The 13,360-nt window shown below is 45.1% G+C and overlaps 1 protein-coding gene across 2 annotated transcripts in view; it reads right to left on the minus strand.

Moving 5' to 3' along the window:
• CACNA2D2 (calcium voltage-gated channel auxiliary subunit alpha2delta 2) overlaps positions 1-13,360 on the minus strand; it is a 2,156,122-nt gene that overhangs the window by 1,494,678 nt on the left and 648,084 nt on the right. The window lies entirely within an intron of this gene.

The raw sequence follows: 13,360 nt of genomic DNA on the forward strand, positions 1-13,360 counted from the left end.
GTGTGACAGGCCTGGTTTAAATCATAGCTGTCACACTTTGCATTTCCTTTCCCCAAACATGGATGGAAATGCTAATTTTGTTATTGCATTTCACAGAAGCAGGCCCTGTGGGGAAGCCTGCCTCTGTTAAATGCACTCACTCAACCACCTTGTTTCTGAGAGTCAGTCATACATTAGTGTTGGGAGCATACGTGTGCATAGGGGCTGGCCAGCGCATCGTTGCGCTGATGTCCAGCCCCCCTGTAATGTGAAGCTCACCTTTAAGCATAAGGTGATCTGCACATTGATACAATGATCACAAATGAAAAAAGCACACCCTGCACTTTTTGCATTTGCACTAATTTTTGAGAACCTGGCCCAAAGTGCAAATAAAACATGTGCAGAAGATGCATTTTTTATTTACGTTACTTCAAGAAATCTTCATGTCATCCTATTCACAAAGGTGACCTGCACATTTCCAAGGGGCTGTGCTGCAGCACAAATTATATGCTGTCCAGGCCCCTTGCATGCAGACGTTTTGGAGTTTTGTATGGTGCTACCGGCACCCAAGTGGATGCTAGGAGTGCAGTTCCTAATGGCAGGTCCTGCATGGGTCTGTCATTCTGACATGATAAAATAAAGAAAATAAAATAAAAGCATTTCTATCTCTATTTGAGGGATAGTAATGTGGGAGTAATGTGGGTGGGGCAGCAGTGGTTCGTACTGTTGCCATTCCACACTTATAAAATGGATGAACGAATCATAAATAACCATACCATGCACTGCTCTTCCCCTGTGCCTATTCCATGGAAGCACTAGGGAATGTGTGTGTTTTCTACACATGTTCGTCCCATTTCTGAATTTGGCATGTGTATTAATGTGTGCAGAAACACTCACTTATTAGTGCAAAAGTGCAAATGGAATGGAAAACGTAACTTGAATGTGCACATCTGTGATCCACACATATAAAAGGAACTTTGTGGATAGGGCACGGCCGTTTGGGGTGCAAGTGATGAGGTGCACTAGCCAACAGAAGTGTTGAGAAAAAGGCCTCTTAATGTGCATCTATATTGTGTATTACAGAGCTTCGCACATTGCAATCTTACTTGACTAAATGGTATTCCTTTAAGGAACTTGAAGTCTACATCATGGATGCTTTATATGTGACCGACCTTGTCTCAGCCCTGCTGGCCTTTCTGCGGTCACTTACCTGCTGCCTGTACTCTCCATGTTATTAAATGAATACCCTCATTGGGCCTCGTGGAAGCTAACTTAGCAGGATAAAATGTCATGCACCCGTAATACATGACTGACTCTTCCCCAGCCCTATAGGCTTTTCAGAGGTTCATGCCTGTTCTGAATTCACTATATTTTATTATTACAAACCTCAATAATATTCAATGTGTGGATTTCTGAATGATGAAAAAGAGACAAGGCATCCCGACATGTGACAGAGGCTGCAGGTCTGATATAAAATCAACTTGCCTAATGTGATCAACTTAAGAAGGAATAAAGGCTGCATTCTTCTCACCAATATTGACAAATAGGCCCTGCCAGTTACACATAGGTCTCTGCAGTAGGTGCATTGATCTACTGAGATATCTTACTTCAAAGTTTAATGTGCCGTGCTACTTGGGTAACATTCACAGATGAAAAGGACTCCATTTACTCTTGCTAGCCCACTCCCCCCCCCCCCATCCAGTCGCACAAAAATGTGTAGTTACCCCTACCTTTTCTCTCTTCCTGCAGCCTTTTAAGCTATGCTATTTTGTGTTTTGTCTTGTTATGTTATGTTATGTATGGCCGAATCTACTGAAATTCCCCGAGCTTTTCTGTAGATGGTGGAGATTCAGCAGATTTGTGGTGGAAGAAAAATCTACGGTAAATTGCGAACCTACCCGAATCTCACTACGAGATTTGCGAGAGCCACCGGATAACTTTTGAGAATGTTTGCCCAATCTTAGCCCTAAAAGACGTGGTTCAGCTTTCGTACCCCATTAAAAGGAGCAGAATCTATTTTAAAAGGTGTTTCATTGTAATACGATCAACCTGCAGTCAAAAAATGACCGACATAAGAATATTCAAACTTGCAAATCAAATCAAAAAAGGTCAATGAAACCTCTCAGTACTTTTAAAGGGAATCTATGATTCTTACTAACAGCATTCGTATGGCAAGACTTCAATATAATATTATGTTGCAAAAACTAAAAGTATTTCCTATACTACAATTTGCCTTTAGAGTTTTACAAAAACAAATAATTAACTGCAAATGTCTGAAACTGATGATGCGATTTTAAAACACGGGTGATTAAGACCCAATGGAACATTGCAATTAGCATCCAATGTCCAACCTTTGATACCCAAGCAAGATGATAGACGTTATTGGCATGAGTGCACATATAATCACCACAACTCCCTCTGTGACAGACAATCCAGCGTTAGATCTTACCGAGGCACTGACACCACTTTGGCTGACATGAGAGCAACTTTGTCTTGCACCTCACAACGTCAAACAAGCAAGATGGCATTATTTATTTATTTATTTTATTGTTCATTTATAGCTCGCTTAATACCAGCAAGTGGATGCTAAGCGAGGATTGGGATTCAAACCTGTGCTGCGCCGTGTGTCATAATTCCAAGACACACGTGTTGCCCTTGAGCTATCCTTCGTTAGCGTGGTGTGGAAGAGGTTTTTCAAGAAGTGCAATCACCTTTGGGGAATGGACAGAAGAGAGGGAAGTGATGGCTCATCTAGTTAAATAATAGCCGACACAACCTTAGGAAAGTGAAGGAGAAGAGGGATCCAGAGACATTAGGGGAAAATACATGCCATAGCTTAGGGGCCAGGACAGAGCAGGGCCCACCACCCATCATTTGTTGGCAAAAGGTAGAGAGATGGTGTGGAGGTTCATAATTTTAGAGGGGAGAAGATCTATAGTCGATTTGTATTTTGTTTATTATTTGCATTGTGCACCAAACCCTGAGGTAACTGTGCGCTTGAGAGACTTGGTGGTTACATACATAAAATGCAGGCATATTACAATCCAATGCAGTGACAACAATGAGGGACCCCGGTTACAGGACAGTCAGGAAAGAAACAATAAGCATAGTATCTATTATGACACACAAAAGATGGAGGCTTGCTAAGAGCAATTGCCAGAGGTCTAAGATTAATTCTAAATCTTACAGCCAACACCTCTTCGTTTTTACCTTGAAAAGACATGGGGACAGTGATGAGGGACAACGGAAAGATATGGGGGACGAATAGCAGTGGAGAAGGCTATATGGTCTGACAAGATGCAGTGGTGAGGAGAAGGTGAGACTGTGCATTGAGAGATAAAGCTAAGATCCACTCGAAGACCTTTAAATAGAACTAGAGATGATCCTATTTTTCAGGAGTGCAGAGATTGGAGGATGTAGAGGTTACAAAACTGTACGTTGAAGTCACTAGGGAGCACCAGATGATTTTGAATGTTGTGCTAGTTGGCAGGTACGGGTAACATAAAATTCAAAATCACTTCAGTGACTGTCGGGAAAGCAGTTGTTGGTTCATGGGTGTGGTTGCCATGGATTCCAGATGGGAAGTTGTTCAGCACAGGCATAGGTGGTTGCTAAAAATTATGACGATGATGCCTGTGTTTGGAGAGGGCGTTGGTATTTGTATCCTAATCCTATTTGACCTGATGCAGACAACAACACCGCAGACCACTGGTGCATTCTCACCCACATGCACAGATGGGTAGTGATATCTGGAGATGTCCTCAAGTTGATCCGATACATTTTGTGTAAGTGTAATGAGCAAACTGTGATCAGCTCAACCATGTCCTCTGTAAAAATAAAATATTGCATGCGGAGGCCCCCATGGTCCACCAGTTTTGCTCCTCTACTCCAACAACTTAATGCAGTCCCTGGCAAAGGTTATCAACCTCAGCTCCAGTGCCAAAAATATGCAGATGTTCTCCTCCAGCTGGAGTTTGTGTCTGAAATCAGAGGAAACATCACTGAATACCTCTGGCATATCTACTTAGGGAGGCCGGCAAACATTCTGTGCATGAATGGATCTAAAACAGACGGGTGCTATAAGCAACAAACTGGGAGATCATGCCTTTTTATTGGTTTCTTGTACTTAGAAGTGCCCAGTCCCCACTGCAGAAAGTTAAGAACCCTTGGATCCTATCCATATCAGACCTCACCATCGTCTGCATTGGCTCAGCCTGTAATACTGGAACACGTGTTTACTGTCACTCCCTGAAAACAGTGAAAGATACACTAACAAATCCACATTCAAACCAGCAAACTCGTCATAACACTTAGAAAAAAATCAAAGAAAACAATAACCACCCGAAAGCTCCCCATTGGCTCCCAAATTGTACAGAGTGTGATGTTCTGAATCCTATGTACCAGCCATTGGGCTTATGGCCGCACCGTCTGAATACCTCAAATCAAACAACTTGCCCACCACTATTCCTCTGCATAAAGTCTCAGACCTAGCAGTGCAAGGGCAGCAAGGCAGTTCAGATTCTGACAGACCAAGCACCGAAGAGACTTGGAACCAAAGCCCACAGGCTCATTGCAAGTGCCAGCCCCTGGTTGCTTGGGAGGGCTTAAGCCGTATCACTTTGAGGATTTTGGAGGAAGAAGGCAGCACTATGCCGTAATGGGCATTCCATGTCTCTGATGGAAAAGGGATGCTGTCCGCAAGAGCCAGCCACATTTTACACCTTGGGAGAGGAGAGAATTTACATTTAAACAGTGATTTATGTGGCAGCAACAAATGCACAGAGGCAGAGGACTAAAGCCTGCTCAGGTGATATCAATATACACCTAATGATGAAGCTAAAGCCTGGCCTGCTGGTTTCAGATTTTAGATGGGCCACAGCTCCAATGACAAGCATCTCTGTGTGAAACTGAAGATCCTCTGAATTGAGATGAAAGATGCATCTAATGGGCCAAATGAAGACCTAATAGCTATGCATCTTCCTGTGCTCTGAGGGAAGCTGAGGGGGGGCGTCAACACCGCAATCCGTTAATAGCTCCACTTGCGATCAGCTTTCAAAATGGTTATGAAGCCACGCCCACAAAATGATGAGACTGGCTCTGCCCCTGCCGAGCACACCACAGAGGAAAAGTCTTTAACATTGTAATGTACATTCTTTTGTTGGGCATCAAGAAAATTTCCTGTGCACACAGTGAATTCGACCCCAGCAGCCTACACTGCCAAACTCATCAATGTGTGCAGACCCTACTTATCAGCAGACAGGTGCCTAAGCTTAGCTAGAGCCCTCATTCGGTCGAAACTCGACTATTGTAATATCCTTTTGGCTGGCACAGCGACTAGCAGTATCAAAAAACTACAGGTCACTCAAAACAACGCCTTACGAGCAGCACTAAATATACCAAGAAGAGAACATATCTCTGAAATCAGAAGCAAAGTGCTTTGGCTACCGGTCCAGGTCTGGATCAAATTCAAAACAATGGCAATCACCCACAAATGCCTCACTAATATAGCTCCTAAACATCTCACTAACCTGCTCACTCCAACCCAAACCACCAAGCCCGCACGCTCCACTTCAGCCTTCCTTCTCACTGTTCCTAAATTCAAAATAACCAAGGCTGGGGGGCGCAGCTTCCCAGTTGTGGCAGCCAAAGGCTGGAAAGCCCTACCTCTAGACATCAGAGCCAACCCTTCCCACGCCTCATTTCATAGAAACGTAAGGCCTGGTTCGTCACCTCCAATCTGTAGCCCTCTTTGCCTCGATGCCTACAGTATATTCACTATACAAAATGCTTCTGTAAATACATTTGCTCTACTTCTTTTGTAAATTACTTATGTGAATAAGATTGGACATGTACATATCATTGATTATTATACTTACAGGACCAATGTATCTGTAAATATCTTATGTCTGTAAATATGTTTAATATGATGTATGTCAAACCTATGTTTCCATTGTTGTCTGTGGTAACTCCTGTAATATGTACTACCTGCTCTCCAGCGCCCAGATACCTACGGGTTTGGCGTGCTCTACAAATGTAAAATAAGTAAAAATAGTAAATAAATAAACCTTTACAGTTAGTATGAAATTAATGCTACAACTAGAAACCCATTGGATGGGGTTCTGTACATGCATTCTACCTTGCACTATGCATATGATATAACGTATTTAAATAATATATCTGTGCAGCCTCTTATGTTATTCAAAGTGTTAACCTCAACCCTCGGTGAGTCAAGAAAGCCGGTCTTCTCTAGATGGGAACGCACACTCAGCTCCAAAAAATAAAACGTGGAAAGAAACTCCTGATCAAAACTACTAAGACTCCCCCTAAGACCTTAGCCGGGGATCTTGCACTGCAGACATTTGATTGAAGTAGATGTGTCAAGTGGTTACAGCATAACTGAACGTGGGTGGAGAATTTCCATTCGGAAGGTGATATAGGTGGACCACCAGTGACAGCAGCTTAATGGTGGCTACAGAGGAGGGGGAGGTACTAATGTATGGCACATCTGTTCCCCCAGGCCTCTTTTCTCAAGTTTGTCTTTAGGACGCCTGCATCCACTTCCATCACCCCGACACGTGTTACAGATGTTGGGGTTAACAGAAGCTAGAACCATTTCCCAGCCTTTTCCCTCGGCTTTTGAGAGGCTGGCTTAGCATGGGGAGCATGGAAAGAAGACCCCGCCGCCTGCACGGAGGAGCCATCCCTTGCTTTGCCCCGATCCTGGGCTGGCAGCCATGCCCTGTGCACGGCCCCAAGCGATCCCCGCCTTGCAATGCACATCTCAGATCAGTTCAGTGCAACGCGGACAGCTAACTCTGAACACGAGAGAAGATGGCCGCTTCCTCCCTCCCCTGCGTCTTATCGGGGACACCCATCATGGCCATCTTTGCTCGCGCGGTACCCCCCCCCCCTTTCTCTCCTGATTAAGTCTGCAGGGTTTATCATGCAGGCAATGCCCTTTATAACTCATTCCCCTGGTCCGCTCCAGTGACTTCCTGTCCAGAGCCGGGGCTCCTCAGTAACAATCCTGTGGTGGCCCTTAAAGCAATGTGTCAGCCGGAAGCGCTCAGTGATTCGAGCGCTCAGCGCCCCTTCCAAGGGCAGCACTTGCCGTTTCCGCTCCATTTCCCCAGCAGGACAGCACGCTTGATCTCTAGATTTTCCTCCTGCTCGCGTTTCTTACCCCCTTTCTTTCAGTTTTTCATTCCACACTTTTCTCTTCTGCTCCCTTTATCTGTCATCCCGATCCATCCCCTTACTGCTTCCTTCTCTCGTTACTTTTGTGCACAGTTTATTCATATGTAGTAAATAGCAACTTCAATATAAAATACAGATAATTGAACAGAATAACGTTAGACACCTGCAATATCTGTATACACACCTGGACATGATTTCCTTACTACAGTCTAGCTGTGGCATCACTACTGATCTGTAATATGACAATGTCATCACGTTGGAAATTTAATCTAGCATTACGCTTGAGATGGGACATCAGAATTGTTGCCCGGGCCCCCACAGAGGAGGATTCCAGAAACCAATGGGGCACCGAATTAAAGCCATAACTCGCTTTTCAGACTCCTTCCTGCTGAAGTGCCTTCTCTGTCAGCGTTATAGTCATTAATTCATATTGAAATCATTATTGTAATATCTTTCTCTTCTAGCACTCTTGCAGTTTAGCACATGGGAGCAAGACGTGGGGGAAAATACGCCTTCCAACACGCACTGCCGCGCACCACACATGCCAAGCTCCCAGTGTCCATCTAAATCCTGCCTGCGCCTATCTGCATGCTATTGCTTATGCTAATGTTAATGGGTATTTAATACCACACACTATCACCACCGAGTGGTCCCCTGGCACTCTATCCCAAAAACGGATTTCATATACCTTCTATTGAAGGGCATAAACATTTTTCTGCAGCACGTTATGAGCTACATAGCCCAGTTCTCCAACCAAACGCACTCTACATTTCTTTATGTAGGAACCACTGGACGGTCTATTGCATCCGAATTCCCAAGAGACCCAGAAATTTTTCAAGAGGCGCTGATGCTTTGCATCCGCTCCCTATTGTTATTAAATGCGCTACACTTCCGAGAGCGGAGGACATTTAATTTCAATAGGGCGCCCGCCAAACATTCTCTCACCACGCCACCCCGAGGGAGACCTTGAACGACTCCCCCGAGCTGTTGTGGTGGGGAGCTAATGGCAGGGCACCCCAGTTGGTCACCCGGGCGGCCACCCCTAAGGCCAGCCCTGTCTATGAGTAAAATCCTATCAGAGAATTTAGAGTGGTGTAGACTGCCATTTTCTTTTACTGCCGGTGATATCGCGCCTCGCCTAAATGACCCGGAACCACACCCAATCATTTCTATGAATGCCCTCAATCGCCAACAAATCTCAACATCAGGCTGCACCCAGATTTTGTATCTCAAATATACCTCTGTGCTGCTTTATGGCATCCGGGGTCTGAGGGAAATTCAGTACTTACTGTTAACCCCCCTTTAAGGGAAGAGCACACAGTGATTGCTTTTCCTGTAATGCCATTAACCTTTTGGATTGCAGCTCCCCAGCTTCCCACTAGGGGGCACGCGCTTTCAAAAAGGACCCCTGGCGTCAGCGCCTCTGGCCGCCATCTGAAGTCCCCAGAAGTCCGCTTTGATGTGCAACCGCTGTGATGAAAGGGCTCAGCTTGTATCTGGCAAAGCATTAACCTGCTCTGTCAAGGAAGCAATTACTGCACTGCAACAGCTCGCCCTTCTGCAAAGGTAGAGCGTAAATACTGAACACCTCGCTGCTCCAAGGCAGGAAACTGCAGCGCATGGGCCATCCTGTCCTGTCCCCTTCAGGGACTTCCGCCTGGCACAGATTGGAGCAGCAGATCTGTGAAATGGAATCCCTGCCCTCCCGAGGTGAGAATAAATGGCAGATGTAAATCCAGGCGGATGGTGGGCAAGGCTGGCACAAACTCTACCACTAATTTAGCACGCTCAGACCCAGAACTTGCACCCAGGGAGGTTGCAAATACTCACGCCGAAGACAAAACGCATGGAAGAGGAAAGAGGCAACTGTTAAAAAACGAGTCCTGCAAAAGTAGGGTGAGAAGACGTCCCGGTTTTGCCGGGACTGTCCTGGTTTTTGGTGCTCTGTCCCCTTTCTCAAGATTATGTTTCCATTGGAAACTGAAGTGGTCCCGGTTTATAGTAGTCGGTTTTTATGGCTGGCAGGCATGAATGAATGCAGAATCTGACATAGAAGAAATGCTGTAATTTACAACTTAAAATAGTGTTATTTTGTGATAAATTAATTATAATAATATGTGTTTATTTGAACAGTAACACTTAAACCCCCTTCTCCTCCAACCTCTACTGAAGTGCAGTGCCTTCACAGCCACTTTCAAGAGTTAGTCCTACTTTTATGTTAGTTGCCCTGTCCCGGTTTTTTAATTTTTATATCTGGTCACCCTAAGCAAAAGACCCTCCTGCAGTGGCAGATTTAAGGCAAAGGGCCATGTGGGCAAGATTGACGGCAGAGCCTAGGGTTGAAGGAGTTAATCCGTTGCTAGGGGAGGTCCTGGATGGCTATAGCCCCGGGTCTTTCGGTCGTAGCCCTGGATAGAAGCTCAGGGACTACAACCAAAAGGCTGACCTGAATCCCGCCAGTCCCGACATTAGCTTAGCCCCTGATCTTTTCCAGAGCTAGCAACACACCTGGCTGTCACAAGTGCGACACTGAAGCACTTCAGGGACAAATGCTCCATGTATTGAAAGTTTCCTTTTCCTCTATTCGTGTTGTGTGTTATGGGTTATGGCTGGAAGGAAACAGTCTGCTCACCTCACCAGACCGTTCCGACATAACGCGGTTTACCTAGGACCACTCAAGTTTCTCCAGTAGGATCTATTCATCCTTTTAAAAATCACATGCTCTCCTGTACCCCTTCCAAAATCTTCTGGCCTCCTCTTGCATGTGCTCCCTTGTCATCTTTCATAAGACCCTCACTCATTCCAGCTTCCATTTTCTGCATCTTCCATCTGTCCCCATCCTTCTCACCTTCAATCCACTGCTCTCATTAGATTCCGTCCGCTCTCCCCTCCACTACGAGGAAGACTGAATTTGCCACAACATGAAACATGAAAAACTGTTCACCGCAGATCTCTAACAACAAGTAAATGCCAATTAATCATTGCCTAGGAATGACATGTGTGCATCTTTTATTCACATATATGCATAGACTGACCTATGAAAAAGTTCAAACCCAGAGCAACAGAGAAGAAACACAAGTAGTTTAGAAACGACCATCTGCTCTCTGCTTTTCATTTCATCCCCTCCCCTTTCAAATTTCACACTCAGCCACCTTCCATCCACTCGCCCATACCACCATAACTGTTTCCCACCACGCCAACGCACCCCCACCAGGTTGTCATGGCCTGGCTGGAGAGAATCGAGGAGGATTCCCTCCTCTCCACTGCAAGGACGGAGTAATGAGGGTCCCCGCCAATATTCCATCTCGGGTTCAGCGCGCTCCAGCAATACGCCCCTGAACACTGTGGCTACTCCCAGCAGGCCGCGCGTAGGGCCTTTGAGTCTGGGCAGCTTGTTGTGAAAGATCGACTCACCCGGAACACTGCAGCATGCCGTGGGACATTTTCTGGCTTCATAAATGGTGTTTTGAAGAACATCATTGTAGTTTTTCCAGCATCACAGAATGGGCAGGTGCTCAAGCCTGGATAGATAAGACAGATTGTGCAAATTCCAGAGATAGCTAGATTCTAGGGATTAGAAATTGTTAAATATCTGAACACAGACTGAGGTTAGAAAAAAAAGTCACGGTTTTCAAGTGATGATGCCAAGGAACGAACGACATTGTGGCGTATAATGGTCACCATTGTATATGAAGTGGTACTATAGCCTGTCAACCCACGTGCAAGACTTTTTAGAGAGCCTAACTTTAGAACTAAATCACTCCTAGGAACTGTATCTTTCGGAACATCTAGGCAATTTTGCCAGTTTTTACATGTTCGTCACCATGAGATTAAATGAGTTGCCCAATACGTCCTCCATCAGAGAGACTACACAGTCTCACTTGGGTTTTACTATTGCATTTTAAGGATTTAAATACACCCAACAAAAGACAGTGGGATACATGTGCATGCTTGACTCACAGATTACTCATGATATGAAAGGAACATTTGAAAAATCATGAATTAAGCAGAGGTTTTTGCGTAAGGTAAGGAGCCCAGCCAATGTCTCAGGAGGATAGCTCAGACGACAAGGAGCCACACAGGTTCGATCCCCGGGTCCGCACTTAGAAAACTCTGGGTATTAAGCGTGTTATAAATAACCTATCATATCATATCAATAAGCTTGCCATAGGCCTGTGACATTTACCCACTTTTTTCTGTCGAAGGAACCTTTCACTTAAATGGCCTTTATAAAACGAAGGCGCTAAAGAAAGCCACCACAATCTGAAATGGCAGCCTTTTCACCGAAGAATGCACAGTACTATGTAGTGGGATAAGGTTGTCTTTTTGAGGATCACAGTATTATCCGGTGGCAAAGCCGGATCAGATCCTCAATGCTTTGGTTCCACTATCCCCAATTTGGTTATTTAACAACTTCTCCCAATACAAGCCCTGTTTAGAGAGACTGAGTTCTCGACCTGCACTATATCAATGCTGTGATAGTTTTCATAAATAGCGCTTTCTATTCAGGGACATGTTTATCAATATCATAGCGGAAAGGATGAGCTGGCCCTACTGGTCCTGTGTTCTAACACGTGAACCCAGATCTCCATAAGTGCCAGACACACTGAGCTATCTTCTTAACCACTGGGCACTGAAACGTATCAATATGCATTTCACCGTTGGTTATTGCACATGATCAATATATTACCCACAAATGGTGAGAACGGTATACAAGCTGTTCTACAATGAAAGCACACAACTGAATGCACTACATTACAAAAAACAAGGATTTACATGATAAATTGATCAGACTGGAACTTAGTTGTCAATAACAGACAGACATCTAGTGCACAGCCTCAGCAACGGACCTTCTTTGCATCAGACACCCCGCGAGGGATTGGGGGGTAGAGCCCCCTTTTTCCTGCCCATAAAGATGCTTGGGAGCATGCCAATTTGGAGAAACATTTGTACCCCACTTCTTTAAAAATGCCCCCCACTCGGCAGATCTGATATGCAGTGTCGAAAGTGAGAGACGTTCGAGATGAAAGTTACGTGAATGACCATACACACACCTAGAGAATCAGTTTCCAAACAGATCAGTCATCTTTGCTAGTTCTCATTAACCATGAATCACCGATCAGTTCCTGAGCCTTCTGCAGAGCCAAGGATCAGAAATCTGTGACCGATTCCCATTGTAGCAAACACTTCTGGCCGATTGCTTGTCTGAACCAGAAAGCAGCAAACTCAAGTACAGCGCTTCTTGGAGGCCTAAACTGCTCCTTTTTTTCGATTTTCTCCTAGCACCGGCCATATCCAGTCTGTTATCGAATCCCCGGCCAGGAATCAGCCATTTTGACCCAGAGTCCTTCAATTAACAGGGATCCGTAATCTATAGCAAACTGCCTCTCCCTGTAGCCAATCAGCAATCAATCCCTCTGCTGGCAATCGGTGAACTGCCTCAATTCCTTTGCTGCCCCTAAGGCTGCCTTACTTCTCGAAGGCGCGGATCCCTTCTTAAAAAGGTAATATGGAAGGGCAGGTCCCCGTCCACCGCTCGCAACGCTCCTTTGAGCACGGCTGACCTCCGCGCCACATGATTCTTCAGCAATGAATTTTTCTGAAGGGTAATCTCGCTTGTCTGAAGGATGACGGGTCTATTCCTTTCTCTGAGCTTGAAGGACCTATAACTCACCCAGGTTCTATACACCAGGGAGCCATTAAGGTGTTTCTCACCAGGGAAAGACTAACAGTAATAATTCCAGATGCCAAATACCATATTTCAAAGTTTTTTTCTTTTTTTCTCACCAAGACATATTTTGGGCTTAAATCACCAGGCACATTATGTGGTGATTGAAATCAGCTTCAGTCCATTTCTCATTCCAGATGCGGTGCCGGTGGGCCATGCGGTGCCTTGCCAGCCGCAGAAAGCACGCAATATCCATCCCTGGCAGACTCTCCACTGCCTCCACCTCAATGAAAAGACTCTTGCTAGAATAGCATCCAGGCTTGGATTTAAGAAAAAAGACAGCCAATTAGTAAATTCACAGCTGGCAAAGGGAGGGAAGCCCCCAATTGGTGCCATCACATGCATTCAACCGTTAAAACAGAAAATAATCTGGCCTATTCATCGTAATTGCCCCTGGATTTTTTTTTTGCCCATGAAAGTCTCTTTTGGTGTTCTTATCTGAACTCCGAAGGAACA

Source organism: Ambystoma mexicanum, chromosome 2p (genome assembly GCF_040938575.1).
Source record: "Ambystoma mexicanum isolate Mex_15411 chromosome 2p, UKY_AmexF1_1, whole genome shotgun sequence".
Lineage (NCBI taxonomy): Eukaryota > Metazoa > Chordata > Amphibia > Caudata > Ambystomatidae > Ambystoma > Ambystoma mexicanum.